This window comes from Pyrus communis, chromosome 9 (genome assembly GCF_041283825.1).
Source record: "Pyrus communis isolate YQ-2024b chromosome 9, ASM4128382v1, whole genome shotgun sequence".
NCBI classification, from domain to species: domain Eukaryota; kingdom Viridiplantae; phylum Streptophyta; class Magnoliopsida; order Rosales; family Rosaceae; genus Pyrus; species Pyrus communis.
In genome coordinates, this window is record NC_142573.1 from 19,882,925 (window position 1) to 19,902,037 (window position 19,113).

Genomic DNA, 19,113 nt, shown 5'->3' on the forward strand with positions numbered 1-19,113 from the left:
TAACATGCCTTAGAGAATTTCCTCAATTCCTCACTAGAATGCACTCTATTTTCACACAGATTTTCTGACTACACACCCTACACTAGTTATATGTGAGAGAATGATGTAAACATGAAAGACTAGTATCTCACATATGTTATAACAAAGAAAGCATTTTCTGGATTTACGACAATGACATGAATATGATCTCATGAATGGAAAGCTACTACTTAGAACGAGAACCAGTGATTCCATATGCTCATACCAAATTCAAACTCCACATATTGAATACATAACATCAAGATAGAAGTTGAGGGTTGTAACGGGGCTAAGGGTAATGGTTTAACAAAGAAAGGTAAAGTAAAACAAAGGTTCTTAAAGTAATAGGAAGCGAAGTAATGAAATTGACACTTAAACTCACGTTTAATGGCAGAAATTAACTTTTAAACACAAGGGAAGATTCATGCAACAACTAGGGTCAAATTCACTCTTTTGGACCCTTCCTTCAATAACCAATGCTTGTGAGATCATTCTCACTTATTTTTCAACTCTTTTTTCTTTATTTCATTCTTTGGCCGTGCCCTATTATCTTCCCCCACACTTATTTTCTGCAGTATATTGATCAAAAGGAGTTCATTCTAAGTCATGCTTCACTATCCTTTAAGAACAAGGGGTTAACAAAGAAAATAAGCTTGAAAAGGCTCAAAAGGGTTAAAACTTACAACAAATAAGAAATACGAAAAGGGATAGGCTTTTTGGCTTTGGCTTGACTAACAACTTCATCTTATTGTATGTTATGCAAACAATATCATGCTTTGAATGAATTGGGCATGAGTTCTAGTATTTGGAACTATAATAAAATGCATTCCAAGTAGCAACCAAGCAAAGAGTGATGAGATCATGCAACGACTTTAGAAAACAAGAAATCACAGAGAATAACTCTCCAAAGAAAGTAATGGCTCGAGTCTCATAGGGTTGTAGCATTTGTTTGAGTTCCTTCCTTCAAGCATGTTACAAAAACGAATTTTTCTTTTATAATTGCATGTGAAGTCATATATTATAACCATAACCAAGCATATACCAAGAGTAAATCAAACTTTTCTCTATGTTTATAACTCTTTTTAACAGTCATGCAATTTACAAACCAAATCCTTATCATTGTGTTGGAAGGTACCCTAAGACACAAACACACAAAAACGACTCAAAACACTCTTTTTAGGCTTTTCAAAACATATTTTTCAAATTTTTATGTGATTTTCGGAGTTATAAAAACAAAACATAATAAAACACTCTAAAACATCTTAAAAACACCTTAAAACAGCAAGGAACAACATTTGAAGTTATGGGTGATAAAATCCCACGAATTTGCATTAACAACATTAGTTACCCCCCCACACTTAAATCAAACATTGTCATCAATGTTTTAAGTATAGATTCACACAAAACATAAGTAAACACACAAAAAGCAACTAAACATACTAAACATGGCAGAATGTAATTAACAGAGAGAAGAGTTTAGGGACGCAAATCTGGTTATGGAGTGTAAATTCCCTCTTCTCCTTGGTGATTGCATTGAGGCTTTGATCTTTGTGATTCCACAGGCTCATTCTTGAACTGGTTTCCTCCCATCGTTGATTTTCCTTTGTGCTACTCTTGAACTGGGCAGCAGGATTCTTTTGGTCTCCCCCGGAGGTCTGAGCTTTCCCCTTTTATCTGTTTCTTTGTTCAATCTTTGCAGGAGTGGTCCCTTCTCTGGAAGTGTATCAACCATTGAAGATGACTACTCGAGAGCAACGCTAGGTAAGCAATCAGGAATAAATTCCAGGCAGTCTGATCCAGATCGGAAGACTGACTCCAAGTGCCGGCTGATTGCTTCTTTCACTTTGCCATGCGAGTTACAAGGACAAAGAAAAAGACAGGGAAAGAGCATGATATGAGATACTTTTGCTTTTGACCTTGGTGATATGAGATACCTTTGCTTTTGAAGAAGCGGTGAATGAATCAGCACACTTCAATCCGCCATTTCCTCCTGGGTCATCTGTACTCCAGGCATCTGGTATCATCTTTGGGGAAGAAGAAAGAATTGAGTATTTTGAAAGGCTTTGCTGGGAGTGCACCCTCAGAGGTGAGGGAGAGTTGGGCATTTTCTTCAGGTTTGCCTTGCCATAAAAGACGAAGGTCGACATATTTAGACATAATATCAAGTGGTGGAACTCTTCTTTTACCCTTGTCGACAAACGTTTTGATCCCGCAAATCCGGCTTTTTGAAATAGTGGCGCCTCTTCGATTTCTGAACGACGCCCCTTCGATTTCTGAGCGACGCCCCTTCGATTTCTGAGCGACACGTAGTCGTGCGGATGCGGCTCCTTTTGACAAAGTTGCACGCGTTTTCTGAAAAGCAGAGAAAGCGTCGCCGGACTTTGCGCTTGTCGGCTAAAGATGTGTAGTTGCGATGATGGCCTCCACGTGTTGTCTGAAAAGAAGAAATCTTTTGACAAAGTTGAACGCGTCTTCTGAAAAGCCGAGAACGCGTCGCCTAACTTACGCCGGAAATTCCGGCTTTTTGAATCGGTGGACGCGTCGCCTTGGCTTTTTATAGAGCTATCGATCACCACAACAAACACACTCTGAAGATTGCCCATTCTTGAAAAATCGATTCCGGCCCTTTGAGAATTAACTCCATCCACCCCATCTCTTTGAACACTTTTGAAAATTGGCAAACCCATCGAACCTTAGCTTAGAATTGAGTCTCAGCAGTGATACGGGCGCGCCGCGTCAAGGTAACGTATGGCGCCCTTCTTTCTTATCTTCTAACGGTCCTCTCACAGGTGAAGACTCCGTGATGCAGGACGCCACAACAGCTACAATAGTAGCTAGGAACCTCCTCACTCCAAAAGATAGTAGGCTGCTGTCAGGACGGTCCGATGAGTTGGCCGTTCAAGAGTCCCTCGCACTTAGTGTTCAGTGTGCGAGTTCTGTGTCCAACATGGGCCAACGCCTGCTTGCCCGCTCCCGTCAGGTGGAATCATTGACGGCAGAGGTGGAAAGTCTTAAGCAGGAGATCAAACAGCTTAAGTACGAGAATAGAAGTTTGCATGTGCTTGCAAACAACTATTCGACGGGCATGAAGAGGAAGCTTGATGAGCTGCAAGAATCCAATGGTCGAATGCAAAATGACCGTCAAAGGCTTGCGGCTTATTTCCAGAGGCACATTTTTCCTGGCTCATCAAGCGTTTGGCCAAGTATTGAGGCCTCGAATGCTCTATCTTCGATGCCTCCCGCTCCGATGCCTTCTGCTCCGATGCCTTCCGCTCCGATGCCTTCCGCTCCGATGCCTCGTAGTGGGGCTTCACGTAAACAACCTTTGTGAAGCTCCACCTTTCTCCATGTTTAGTATCTTTTTTTTTTTTTTTTTTTTTTTTTTTTTTTTTTTTTTTTTAAAAAAACAAATCAAACGGCATGGAATTGGTCCTTGAAGTGAACTGGCATTGGTTTGAATTCTAGTGTAGGTGCCTGATTCATAAAAAACAGCAAGTTAGTATAAAATGTAATGGAATTTGGAAAAGATGACTTAGTTGTTTTGTCCGACAAGAACTCAATGACAAACACCACTCCTTTGAAAGTTTCAGGGATATTGGACTTGGCCAGATTGCATGTGAGGATTGGTCCTTCTCTTGTGTCATAAAATTCAACTTCTTTGGGGTTGTTTATCTCAAGAACGTCCTCTTTGATGAATTCATGAAATTCCCTACTTTTCACCTTTGGAAGGGCTTCCAAGGTGTCTTTTTCACTTTCTTCTTCCTTGGAATTCATGAACCTGCAAGAAATAGGGACATTAGGTGAAATGGGGTTAGAACTAATTAAATTTGGAACAACCTTACTTGAATTAGATGGCGTAGAAACAATAGGTGCTTCCGGCAAAGGTGTTTCAAATCCTCCCTTCGGATTTGCAATGGTTGAACTAGGGAGTTCGCCTTGGTCTCGAAACTGTCCTACGAACTCCGCGATCTGCCCAATTTGCTTTTCCAAGTAGTTGATAGGAGCATATTCATGCGACTTAAATGGCTTGTTCTCGTGCATTTACGTTATGTTTCTTTAGTTATTTTAGTACTTTAAGCTATTTTCGTGTGTTTGTAGGTCCAAAGGGCTAAAGGAGCAAAAAGAAGCATTTTGGAGACTTTTGGAGCACTTTTGGGCTAAGGATGGATAGCTTATGCTTGGAGCCAAATTGTTGGACGAAATTGAAGACCTAATTGAAGACCAAAGTGTTGGAACCTTGTTCCCTTTAGTTCTAGGACATTTAAACCTTTCCATAAACCATCAACACATGCACCCATCACCCATTTCTCCCCCTCTTTGCCGTGCACATGCACTTCCCACTCTTTAATCATTTCCAACCCACATGCACCCTAGATTCTAATCAGCCACTCCACATCCATTTCCAACTTAATCCACATGCATTTATCATCATTCACCCTAGCTTTAATTCACATGCAAACACATTCATTCCAGCCATTCCACAACTTTTCCTAGCCTTTAATCACATGCATTCCCTTCAAATAAATCAGCCACATGCACTCATAATCATTCAACCAACTTTGCACATGCATTCATCATTGCACCACAAATCAGCCACACATTCACCCACATGCACCCTTTAATCACCTTCATTGCAGCCACATTCCACATGCATTCACTTAACCTAGCTGTCAAAGCACATGCACTCCCTTTCTTTAATCCATTGCAGCCACCATTCACCTCTTTCTCCCAAAACATTGCACATGCATTCATCATCATAACCTAGCTGTCATGTTCCCCCCATTTCACCTATAAATAAGCATCCATTGCAGCCACAATTCATTCTCATTCACTCTTCCATATTCCAGAAATTCGTCAAAACCTCTCCACACCCTTGCAGCAGCCACCAAAACACTTTTCTCTTCCCTATTAATCCAAACACCACTCCCCAAACCATTCACACCACCAAACCTCACCTTAGACCTTGTGCTACAACAACGAGGAAGAGAAGAGTGCCTAAACGTTCATACAATTCAAGTTTGAGTTGTTGGAATGTTTAGGTGTTTCTTTGATTTCAATGTTTAAATTCAATTCTCTTTGTTTTGTACGTATGAGGAATGGAAGAGAAGAGTGCCTAAACGTTCATACAATTCAAGTTTGAGTTGTTGGAATGTTTAGGTGTTTCTTTGATTTCAAAGTTATGAGGAACTAAACCCCCCTTTGTTAGGGGGTGATTCGAAATATATATTTCTGCTTGCATTTTGATTTGATTACTTCTAATTGCGTTTCATAAGTTGTGGTTTCAATTTGTTTAACTGTTTGATTGATAACTTATTTATGTATGTTTAATTGAGAGTGCACGCTTAATTTTCATGCATGAATATGACGCTAGAATATAAGTGAGTTTCACCTAATAGTTACGAACTTATATTCACAAGTAGTGGAGGTTGCTTATAAACAATCGCGTTAAACGAATTCTTGGCATAAGTTTCATGCAATCCATAGTAACGAATGCCTCGTCAACACTTATAATTTTCATAGAGCTTAATGATTCTTGCTTGTATCTCTTCTATGCATTCATGTTGAGGACTTGTGGGGAATGTTTTGAATTGTCGCATGCATCATCCAATTCAATAACGTTAGGAAGATTTGAAGGTTAATTAGTGCATCACGGTTAACTTGGGGTGTTGAGAATTCATGGTTTATTGAAATGCAATTGGAAATCGTTTTATTATGCAAGTGTAACATGTGTGGAGATGAACCCCTTAGCTAGGTTCCCATCCATTCAATTCCATTTCATCTTTACTTTCTGTTTTTACTTACAATCTGTTCATTTTAGTTTAATTTCGTAAAAACCAAATCCCCCTTTACTTTATTGTCCAATTTAGTTAGAAAGTGTCTTAGTTTATGTTTCTAAGTGTTTTGATTCATTTTATTTCCCAAATTCGTCCAAAGTAGTCAAAGTGCTCAAAACTGCCCAGATTGTGTTTTTAAGGCAGTTTTGAGTGTTTTGGTGCTGTTTTGAGTCTTTTGGTTTGTTTTAGTGTTTTAAGTGTTTAGTTTTACATTCTTTGAGTCTAGTTTAGTGTTTTATATTGTGTTTTTACATTTGAAGCAAGCCATAATCTTAAATTCGTCCAACATTGGATTTAAGGTCAGAAACTGCCTAGTTAGTGTTTTTAGGCAGTTTTGAGTCTTTTGAACTTGTTTTGAGTCCTTTGAGTCTTTGTGAATGTTTTTAACTTTGTTTTTACGTTTTTGAGTCAAATCCAAGTGATTAACAATCCCTCCTAATCCCCGGTCTAGAACGATCCCTACTTATACATATACTACAATTTAACGAAAAGAGGGTTTAATTTGTGTGCGTATAAATCTCGCATCAGTAGTCCAACCTTTTGTCTTGATTTTCCCTCTCTTTGTTTTGAGTTTGGACTCCCTGCGTCAAAGTAGTAAGTAATTGAAAAATCGTATCATTATCATTTGAATTACCTACATTACTTTGGGCAGGTTGTGGTCGCTGCATAGGCGTTGAATAGAACTCCTCGTATGGTGGCTGCCAATATCCTTCTTGTTGAACATGTTGAGGTTCCCACCACATAGAGTTTGAATGATCACTCCAATCCGAATTGTAAGTATTGGAAAACACGTTATTCCTTGATTGAAGATCAAATGTACCAACGCTTTGCATTTGGGACCTTTCCATGAGCTGTGACAAAAGAGAAGCATTATCAAGTGCCATGTTATGCTTCTCTAGTACTTGAATTCAATAAACAAAACACAAATCACAAACTAAAACTAAAATATATAACGGAAACTAAAACTAAAACTAATAAGAAAACGAAAATAACAATCCAAATGATTAGCAAAGTTGCTAATCCCCGGCAACGGCGCCAAAATTTGATGCGAGAATTATACGCGCATAAATTAAACCCTTTTTTTATCAATTGTAGTAAGTATGTAAGTAGGGATCGTTCTGGACCGGGGATTAGGAGGGATTGTTAATCACTTGGATTTGACTCAAAAACGTAAAAACATAATATAAAACACTATACTAGACTCAAAGAATGCAAAACTAAACTTTTAAAACACTAAGACAAACCAAAAGACTCAAAACATCACAAACACACTCAAATCTGCCTAAAAACCACTTTCTGGGCAGATATGAGCACAAACACAAATTTGGACGAAATTAAGAAATAAATTGATTCAAAACACTTACAAACATAAACTAAGACTCAAAGAATGCAAAACTAAACTTTAAAACACTAAAACAAACCAAAAGACTCAAACATCACCCAAAACACTCAAAACTGCCTTAAAATCACTTTCTGGGCAGTTTTGAGCACTTTGGTGAATTTGGACGAATTTGTGTAACAAAATGAATCAAAACTCTTATAAACACAAACTAAGACACTTTCTAACTAAATTAGACAATAAAGTAAAGGGGGATTTAGGTTTTAACGAAATTAAATAAAATGCACAGATTACAATTTAAAACAGAATGTAAATATGAAATAGATGGAATTGAATGGATGGGAACCTAGCTTAAGGGGTTCATCTCCATACATGTTACACTTGTATAATAAAATGATTTCCAATTGCATTTCAATAAACCATGAATTCTCAACACCCCAAGTTAACCGTGATGCACTAATTAACCTTCAAATCTTCCTAACGTTATTGAATTGGATGATGCATGCGACAATTCAAAACATTCCCCACAAGTCCTCAACATGAATGCATAGAAGAGATACAAGCAAGAATCATTAAGCTCTATGAAAATTATAAGTGTTGACGAGGCATTCGTTACTATGGATTGCATGAAACTTATGCCAAGAATTCGTTTAACGCGATTGTTTATAAGCAACCTCCACTACTTGTGAATATAAGTTCGTAACTATTAGGTGAAACTCACTTATATTCTAGCGTCATATTCATGCATGAAAATTAAGCGTGCACTCTCAATTAAACATACATAAATAAATTATCAATCAAACAGTTAAACAAATTGAAACCACAACTTATGAAACGCAATTAGAAGTAATCAAATCAAAATGCAAGCATAAATATATATTTCGAATCACCCCCTAACCAAGGGGGGTTTATTTCCTCATAACTTTGAAATCAAAGAAACACCTAAACATTCCAACAACTCAAACTTGAATTGTATGAACGTTTAGGCACTCTTCTTTTCCTCGTTGTTGTAGCACAAGGTCTAAGATGAGGTTTGGTGGTGTGAATGGTTTGGGGAATGGTGTTTGGATTAATAGGGAAGAGAAAAGTGTTTTGGTGGCTGTTGCAAGGGTGTGGAGAGGTTTTGACGAATTTCTGGAATATGGAAGAGTGAATGAGAAATGAATGAATGTTGTGTGAAGTGTGTATGGTTTTTATAGGGAGATGAATGGATGGGAGAGGGAACATGACAGCTAGGTTAAGTGAATGCATGTGCAAAACAGCTAGGATGGCTGAAATTGTAAGGGGAATACATGTGCAATGTTGGAAATCTGATGGGAGAAAGGTGGATGCATTTGTTGGCTGATTTAAAGAATGTGAGGGAATGATGAAAGGGGAAACATGACAGCTAGGTTATGATGATGAGTGCATGTGGCTGCAAAGTGTGAATGATTATGGGTGCATGTAGCTGCAATGGATTAGGAATCCTTCAATTTCGTCCATTCCTTTTGCACCAAATATAAGCTATCCATTCCAAGTCCAATTTTGCTCCAAAATGCTCCAAAATGCATCTTTTTGCTTCCTTACCCATATGAACCTAAAAACACACGAAAATAGCTTAAAGTACTAAAATAACTAAAGAAACATAATGTAAATGCACGAGAACAAGCCATTTAAGTCGCATGAATATGCTCCTATCACCTAGCTACTATTGTAGCTGTTGTTGCATCCGTCATCATGGAGTCTTCACCTGAAAGAGAACCGTTAGAAGATAAGAAAGAAGGGCGCCATACATTACCTTGACGGGGCGCAACCGGATCGCTGCTGAGACTCAAGTCTAAGCAAAGGTTCGATGAGTTAGTCATTTTTTTTCAAAGGTGTTCAAAGAGAAGAGGTGAATGGAGTAAATTTTCAAAGGGCTGGAGACGATTCTCAAGAATGGGAAATCTTCAGAGTGTGTATGTTAGTGGTGATCAATACCGCTATAAAAAGCCAAGGCGACACGACCACCAATTCAAAAATCCGGATTTTCCTGCGTGAAGTTCGGCGACGCGTTCGCGGCTTTTCAGAAAACGCGTTCAGCTTTGTCAAAAGATATCTGACAAAGGCGAAAACACGTGGAGGCCATCATCGCAACTACACATCTTTAGCCGACAAGCGCAAAGTTCGGCGACGCTTTCTCTGCTTTTCAGAAAACGCGTGCAGCTTTGTCAAAAGGAGCCGCATCCGCACTACTACGTGTCGTTCAGAAAGCGAAGGGGCGTCGTTCAGAAATCGAAGGGGCGTCGTTCAGAAATCGAAGAGGCGCCACTATTTCAAAAAGCCGGATTTGCGGGATCAAAACGTTTGTCGACAAGGGTAAAAGAACAGTACCACCACTTGATATTATCTCTATATATGTCGACTTTCATCTTTTATGGCAAGGCAGACCTGAAGAAAATGCCCAACTCTTCCTCACCTCTGAAGGCGCACTCCCAGCAAAGCCTTTCGAAATACTCAATTTTTTCTACTTCCCCAAAGATGATACGAGATGCCTGGAGTATAGATGACCCAGGAGGAAACAGTAGATTGAAGCATGTGCTGATTCATTCACCGCTTCTTCAAAAGCAAAGGTATCTCATATCATCAAGGTCAAAAGCAAAAGTATCTCATATCATGCTCTTTCCCTTTCCTTTTCTTTGTCCTTGTTCTTACTCGCATGGCAAAGTGAAAGAAGCAATCAGCCGGCACTTGGAGTCAGTCTTCCAATCTGGATCCGACTGCCTGGAATTTATTCCTGGTTGCTTACCTAGCGTTGCTCTCGAGTAGTCATCTTCAACGGTTGATACACTTCCAGAGAAGGGACCACTCCTGCAAAGATTGAACAAGGAAACAGATAAAAAAGGTAAGCTCAGACCTTCGGGGGAGACCAAAAGAATCCTGCTGCCCAGTTCAAGAGTAGCACAAAGGAAAATCAACGAGGGGAGGAAACCAGTTCAAGAATGAGCCTGTGGAATCATCAAGATCAAGCACCCATGCATTCAACCAAGGAGAAGAGAGAAAGCACTCCAATTCCAGATTTGCGTCCCTAAACTCTTCTCTTTGTTAGTTACATTCTGCCATGTTTAGTATGTTTAAATGCTTTTTGTGTGTTTACTTATGTTTTGTGTGAATCTATGCTTAAAACATTGAGGACAATGTTTGATTTAAGTGTGGGGGGGTAACTAAGTATGTTGTTAATGCAAATTCGTGGGATTTTATCACCCATAACTTCAAATGTTGTTCCTTGCTGTTTTAAGATGTTTTAAGTTGTTTTAGAGTGTTTTATTATGTTTTGTTTTTATAACTCCGAAAATCACATAAAAATTTGAAAAATATGTTTTGAAAAGCCTAAAAAGAGTGTTTTGAGTCGTTTTTGTGTGTTTGTGTCTTAGGGTACCTTCCAACACAATGATAAGGATTTGGTTTGTAATTGCATGACTGTTAAAAAGAGTTATAAACATGGATGAAAGTTTGATTTACTCTTGGTATATGCTTGGTTATGGTTATAATGTATGACTTCACATGCAATCATAAAAGAAAAATTCGTTTTTGTAACATGCTTGAAGGAAGGAACTCAAACAAACGCTACAACCCTGTGAGACTCGAGCCATTACCTTCTTTGGAGAGTTATATTCTGTGATTCTTTGATTTCTAAAGTTGTTGCATGATCTCATTATTCCTTGTTTGGTTGCTACTTAGAATGCAATTATATCATGATAGAACTAAATGCTAGAACTTATATCCGTTTCATTCAAAGCATGATATTGATTGCATAACATACAATAAGATGAAGTTGTTAGTCAAGCCAAAGCCAAAAAGCCTATCCCTTTTCACATGTATTGTAGGATTACCCCTTTTGAGCCTTTTCAAGCTTATTTTCTTTGTTAACCACATTATCCTCACCTAGCCTAGATTAGGACTTTCCATACCTTTGTTCTTAAAGGATAGTGAAGCATGACTTAGAATGAACTCCTTTTGATCAATATATTGCAGAAAATAAGTATGGGGGAAGATAATAGGGCACGGCCAAAGAATGAAATAAAAAAATAAAAATAATTCGTGGAAAAATAAAAAGAAAATAGAAAAGTGTTGAAAAGAAAGAAAAAGAGTTGAAAAATAAGTGAGAATGATCTCACAAGTACTGGTTATTGAAGGAAGGGTCCAAAAGAGTGAATTTGACCCTAATTGTGCATGAATCTTCCCTTGTGTTTAAAAGTTGATTTCTGCCATTAAAAGTGAGTTTAAGTGTCAATTTCATTACTTTGCTTCCTATTACTTTAAGAACCTTTGTTTTACTTTACCATTCTTTGTTAAACCATTACCCTTAGCCCCGTTACAACCCTCAACTTCTATCTTGATGTTATGTGTTCAATTTGTGGAGTTTGGAATTGATATGAGCTTATGGAATCACTGGTTCTCATTCTAAGTAGTAGCATTCCATTCATGAGATCATATCTAAACATGCTTATTAACTCCAGAAAATGCTTTCTTTGATATAACATATGTGAGATACTAGTCTTTCATGTTTACATCAATCTCTCACATATAACTACTGTAGGGTGTGTAGTCAGAAAATCTGTGTGAAAATAGAGTGCATTCTAGTAAGGAATTGAGGAAATTCTCTAAGGCATGTTACTACATTCGAAATGTGTTTTAAATGCTTAATTGTGAACTAGTATGTGATGACTATGAGTAAGAATGTACTTAAGTATAAAGATGGCTAAAATCTGTGGGAATAATGATTTTTAACTTGTCATGTGCATTGGAAATCCGTGAGACGATTGTTGGAAGGTGTAGGTTGTGTTTTGTTCGTTTTGTCTAGTTTCGTGTTGTTTTGTTGTTTTGTTTTGCTCGAGGACTAGCAAAAGATAAGTGTGGGGGTATTTGATAGGAGCATATTCATGCGACTTAAATGGCTTATTCTCGTGCATTTACGTTATGTTTCTTTAGTTATTTTAGTCCTTTAAGCTATTTTCGTGTGTTTGTAGGTCCAAAGGGATAAAGGAGCAAAAAGATGCATTTTGGAGACTTTTGGAGCACTTTTGGGCTAAGGATGGATAGCTTATGCTTGGCGCCAAAGTGTTGGACGAAATTGAAGACCTAATTGAAGACCAAAGTGTTGGAACCTTGTTCCCTTTAGTTTTAGGACTTAAAACCTTTCCAATTTCCTTAGCCGTGCATAACATTCCAACATTCCAATCCTTCATTTCAGCCACACTCCCACATATCATTACTTATCATCACCACTTATCACTTATCATAATCACATATCATTACTTATCATCACCACTTATCACTTATCATAACCACATATCATACATTTATCATTATCACTTATCACTTATTGATGCGAGAATTATACGCGCATAAATTAAACCCTCTTTTCGTCAAATTGTAGTATATGTATAAGTAGGGATCGTTCTAGACCGGGGATTAGGAGGGATTGTTAATCACTTGGATTTGACTCAAAAACGTAAAAACATAATATAAAACACTATACTAGACTCAAAGAATGCAAAACTAAACTTTTAAAACACTAAGACAAACCAAAAGACTCAAAACATCACAAACACACTCATATCTGCCTAAAAACCACTTTATGGGCAGATTTGAGCACAAACACAAATTTGGACGAAATTAAGAAATAAATTGATTCAAAACACTTAGAAACATAAACTAAGACTCAAAGAATGCAAAACTAAACTTTAAAACACTAAAACAAACTAAAAGACTCAAACATCACCCAAAACACTCAAAACTGCCTTAAAATCACTTTCTGGGCAGTTTTGAGCACTTTGGTGAATTTGGACGAATTTTGGGAAATAAATTGAATCAAAACACTTTAAACACAAACTAAGACAAATTCTAAGCACTAAAGAACAAGAAAGTAAAGGGGGGTTTTAAATTGACGAAAATTGAAATAACGAAACAAGTTAATAAACTAGACAGAATGTAAAGATGAATTTGATGGAATCGAATGGATGGGAACCTAGCTAAGGGGTTCATCTCCATACATGTTACACTTGCATAATAAAATGATTTCCAATTGCATTTCAATAAACCATGAATTCTCAACACCCCAAGTTAACCGTGATGCACTAATTAACCTTCAAATCTTCCTAACGTTATTGAATTGGATGATGCATGCGACAATTCAAAACATTCCCCACAAGTCCTCAACATGAATGCATAGAAGAGATACAAGCAAGAATCATTAAGCTCTATGAAAATTATAAGTGTTGACGAGGCATTCGTTACTATGGATTGCATGAAACTTATGCCAAGAATTCGTTTAACGCGATTGTTTATAAGCAACCTCCACTACTTGTGAATATAAGTTCGTAACTATTAGGTGAAACTCACTTATATTCTAGCGTCATATTCATGCATGAAAATTAAGCGTGCACTCTCAATTAAACATACATAAATAAGTTATCAATCAAACAGTTAAACAAATTGAAACCACAACTTATGAAACGCAATTAGAAGTAATCAAATCAAAATGCAAGCATAAATATATATTTTGAATCACCCGGGGGTTTAGTTCCTCATAACTTTGAAATCAAAGAAACACCTAAACATTCCAACAACTCAAACTTGAATTGTATGAACGTTTAGGCACTCTTCTCTTCCATTCCTCATACGTACAAAACAAAGAGAATTGAATTTAAACATTGAAATCAAAGAAACACCTAAACATTCCAACAACTCAAACTTGAATTGTATGAACGTTTAGGCACTCTTCTCTTCCTCGTTGTTGTAGCACAAGGTCTAAGGTGAGGTTTGGTGGTGTGAATGGTTTGGGGAGTGGTGTAAATGGAAGGATGGTGTTTGGATTGTAAGGGAGACTCACGGCACAAGGGAGTTTGATTATGGATGCATGTGTTGAATGATTTCTTGGTGAGGGATGTGGAGTGGCTGGAATGATGAAAGAATAAAGGGTGCATGTGGGTTAATTAATTAAGTGTATGATATGATAAGTGAATGATATGATAAGTGTATGATATGATAAGTGGTGAATCATATGATAAGTGAAAGATAAGTGTATGATATGATAAGTGGTGAATGATATGATAAGTGAAAGATAAGTGTATGATATGATAAGTGGTGAATGATATGATAAGTGAAAGATAAGTGTATGATATGATAAGTGGTGAATGATATGTGATAAGTGATATGTGGTGATGATAAGTGGGAGTGTGCATGAAATGAAGGAGTGGAATGTTGGAATGTTATGCACGGCTAAGGATAAAGGAAAGGTTTAAATGTCCTAAAACTAAAGGGAACAAGGTTCCAACACTTTGGTCTTCAATTAGGTCTTCAATTTCGTCCAACACTTTGGCTCCAAGCATAAGCTATCCATCCTTAGCCCAAAAGTGCTCCAAAAGTCTCCAAAATGCATCTTTTTGCTCCTTTAGCCCTTTGGACCTACAAACACACGAAAATAGCTTAAAGTACTAAAATAACTAAAGAAACATAACGTAAATGCACGAGAACAAGCTATTTAAGTCGCATGAATATGCTCCTATCAAATACCCCCACACTTATCTTTTGCTAGTCCTCGAGCAAAACAAAACAACAAAAGAACACGAAACTAGACAAAACGAACAAAACACAACCTACACCTTCCAACAATCGTCTCACGGATTTCTAATGCACATGACAAGTTAAAAATCATTATTCCCACAGATTTTAGCCATCTTTACACTTGCGTACATTCTTACTCATAGTTACCACATACTATTTCACAATTAAGCATTTAAAACCATGTTTTGAATGAAGTAACATGCCTTAGAAAATTTGCTCAAATCCTTACAAGATATGCACTCGTTTTTCACACAGATTTTCTGACTACACACCCTACACTAGTTATATGTGAGAAGATTGATGTAAATATGAATTCTAACACTCACATATGTTATATCAAAGAAAGCATTTTCTGGAATGTATATGAATATGATCTCATGAAAGGAATGCTACTAATTAGATGCGAGAACCAGGGACACCATATGCTTACATCAATTCCGAACTCCACATTATTGAAAACATAATGATCAAGATTGAAGCATAAGGGTTGTAACGGGTTAAGGGTGATTGGCTAACAATGAAAGGTAAGGATAACAAACGTTCTTTAGGCAATAACAAGCAAAGTAATGAAATTTGACACTTAGAATCACTCGTGATTGCAGAAACTCACTTAGACACACAAGGGGAAAATTCACACAACTCTTAGGGCCATATTCAACGTTTTGGACCCTTTCTTCAACTACCACAAACATGTGAGCTTATTTTCACTTATTTCATACTCTTTTTCTTTCTTTTCACAACTTTTTCTTTTCTTTTTCTTTTTCCACGAAATTTTTTTTTTTTTTTTTTCTTTTTATTCTCACTCATGCCTTATTTCTTTTTTTTGTGGCATATCAACACACACACACAAATTCCCCCACACTTGTTGTTTTGCATAATCGAAAGGATTCCCTCTAAATCATGCTTACTATGCTTCAAGAACAAGGGTATGGGTGGTCCTAATCTAGGCTAGGTAGGGATGATATGGATAAACAAATAACAAAGGCTAACAATGGCTCAATGGGGATTATGACCTACAATATATAGTGCATGGGTTGGCTATTTGGTTGATGGCTTCACTACACACTTCATCTTGATATATATTATGCAATCATGCTTTGAATGGAATGGATGCAAGTTCTAGCATTTGGAACTAAGTGATGAAACGCCTTCTAATTAGCAACCAAGCAAGAATAATGAGATCATGCAAAGACTTTTAGAAAACAAGAAATCACAGAAAATAACTCTCCAAAGAAGGTAATGGCTCGAGTCTCACAGTGTTGTAGTGTTTGTTTGAGTTCCTTCCTTCAAGCATGTTACAAAAACGAATTTTTCTTTTATGATTGCATGTGAAGTCATATATTATAACCATAACCAAGCATATACCAAGAGTAAATCAAACTTTTCTCTATGTTTATAACTCTTTTTAACAGTCATGCAATTTACAAACCAAATCCTTATCATTGTGTTGGAAGGTAACCTAAGACACAAAAACACAAAAACGACTCAAAACACTCTTTTTAGGCTTTTCAAAACATATTTTTCAAATTTTTATGTGATTTTCGGAGTTATAAAAACAAAACATAATAAAACACTCTAAAACATCTTAAAAACACCTTAAAACAGCAAGGAACAACATTTAAAGTTATGGGTGATAAAATCCCACGAATTTGCATTAACAACATTAGTTACCCCCCCACACTTAAATCAAACATTGTCCTCAATGTTTTAAGCATAGATTCACACAAAACATAAGTAAACACCCAAAAAGCAACTAAACATACTAAACATGGCAGAATGTAACTAACAAAGAGAAGAGTTTAGGGACGCAAATCTGGTTATGGTGTGTAAATTCCCTCTTCTCCTTGGTGATTGCATTGAGGCTTTGATCTTTGTGATTCCACAGGCTCATTCTTGAACTGGTTTCCTCCCATCGTTGATTTTCCTTTGTGCTACTCTTGAACTGGGCAGCAGGATTCTTTTGGTCTCCCCCGGAGGTCTGAGCTTTCCCCTTTTATCTGTTTCTTTGTTCAATCTTTGCAGGAGTGGTCCCTTCTCTGGAAGTGTATCAACCGTTGAAGATGACTACTCGAGAGCAACGCTAGGTAAGCAATCAGGAATAAATTCCAGGCAGTCGGATCCAGATCGGAAGACTGACTCCAAGTGCCGGCTGATTGCTTCTTTCACTTTGCCATGCGAGTAAGAACAAGGACAAAGAAAAAGACAGGGAAAGAGCATGATATGAGATACTTTTGCTTTTGACCTTGATGATATGAGATACCTTTGCTTTTGAAGAAGCGGTGAAAGAATCAGCACACTTCAATCCGCCATTTCCTCCTGGGTCATCTGTACTCCAGGCATCTGGTATCATCTTTAGGGAAGAAGAAAGAATTGAGTATTTCGAAAGGCTTTGCTGGGAGTGCACCCTCAGAGGTGAGGGAGAGTTGGGCATTTTCTTCAGGTTTGCCTTGCCATAAAAGACGAAGGTCGACATATATAGAGATAATATCAAGTGGTGGTATTGTTCTTTTACCCGTGTCGACAAACGTCTCTTCGATTTCTGAACGGACGCCTCTTCGATTTCTGCACGACGCCCTGATAGGAGCATATTCATGCGACTTAAATGGCTTGTTCTCGTGCATTTACGTTATGTTTCTTTAGTTATTTTAGTACTTTAAGCCATTTTCGTGTGTTTGTAGGTCCAAAGGGCTAAAGGAGCAAAAAGATGCATTTTGGAGACTTTTGGAGCACTTTTGGGCTAAGGATGGATAGCTTATGCTTGGAGCCAAAGTGTTGGACGAAATTGAAGACCTAATTGAAGACCAAAGTGTTGGAACCTTGTTCTCTTTAGTTTTAGGACATTTAAACCTTTCCTAATCCCAATCATTCCATGCATAACACACATCCATTCTAACACATTGTCATTGCACATGCATTTCCTTCATTAGTTAACCCACTTGCTCCCATTACTTATCATCACCACCCATTACTTATCATTCACCACTTATCACTTATCATCACCACATATCATATCACTTATCATTCACCACTTATCATATCATACACTTATCATTCACTTATCATATCATACACTTAATTAATTAACCCACATTTACACTTTAATCATTCAACCACATTCACACATCACCCATTCACCTTTGTGCCGTGACTTCCCCTTCTTTCCAACATAATTCACATGCATTTCAGATTGCATTCCCATTCTTTAATTCAACACAACCATGCACTCCACATGCATTTCCAACCTAATCACTCACCCACACAATCTGCCATCACTCACCACAAACAAGTCACATGCATTCATCAACATATTTAGCTGTCATTCACATGCATTTCATTCATCATTTCCACCCCCACATGTCCCTTTAATCATTCAAACATACACTCCCTTTAATTAATTCATCCTAGCTGTCAAAGCACATGCACATTCACCCTAATCATTCACATAGCTTTAATTCACATGCAAACACATTGCATTACCATTCACCACCAGAAAATCACCATCATTGCCGTGAGTTTCATACACTTTCCAGCCATTCCACATGCCATTGTCATTCCACTTCATTTCACCTTGCATTTTCAGATTGTTCCTCCATCATTGCACCACAATGCAGCCACATGCACTTGTTCCTCCAACATTTCAGCCACATGCACTCCCATTCTCTCCCAAAACCGTGCACATGCATTCTCCTTGCATTTCCAGCCATTCCACATGCTATTTCAGCCACATGCACTCATAATCATTCAACCAACTTTGCACATGCATTCATCATCATAACCTAGTTGTCATGTTCCCCCCATTTCACCTATAAATAAGCATCCATTGCATTCATTCTCATTCACACCTCAATTTCAGTCACAAACACTTCCATTCCATTGTACATACCACCAACACTTCCCCCTTTGTGCCGTGAGTTTCCCTTACAATCCAAACACCATCCTTCCATTTACACCACTCCCCAAACCATTCACACCACCAAACCTCACCTTAGACCTTGTGCTACAACAACGAGGAAGAGAAGAGTGCCTAAACGTTCATACAATTCAAGTTTGAGTTGTTGGAATGTTTAGGTGTTTCTTTGATTTCAATGTTTAAATTCAATTCTCTTTCTTTTGTACGTATGAGGAATGGAAGAGAAGAGTGCCTAAACGTTCATACAATTCAAGTTTGAGTTGTTGGAATGTTTAGGTGTTTCTTTGATTTCAAAGTTATGAGGAACTAAACCCCCCTTTGTTAGGGGGTGATTCGAAATATATATTTATGCTTGCATTTTGATTTGATTACTTCTAATTGCGTTTCATAAGTTGTGGTTTCAATTTGTTTAACTGTTTGATTGA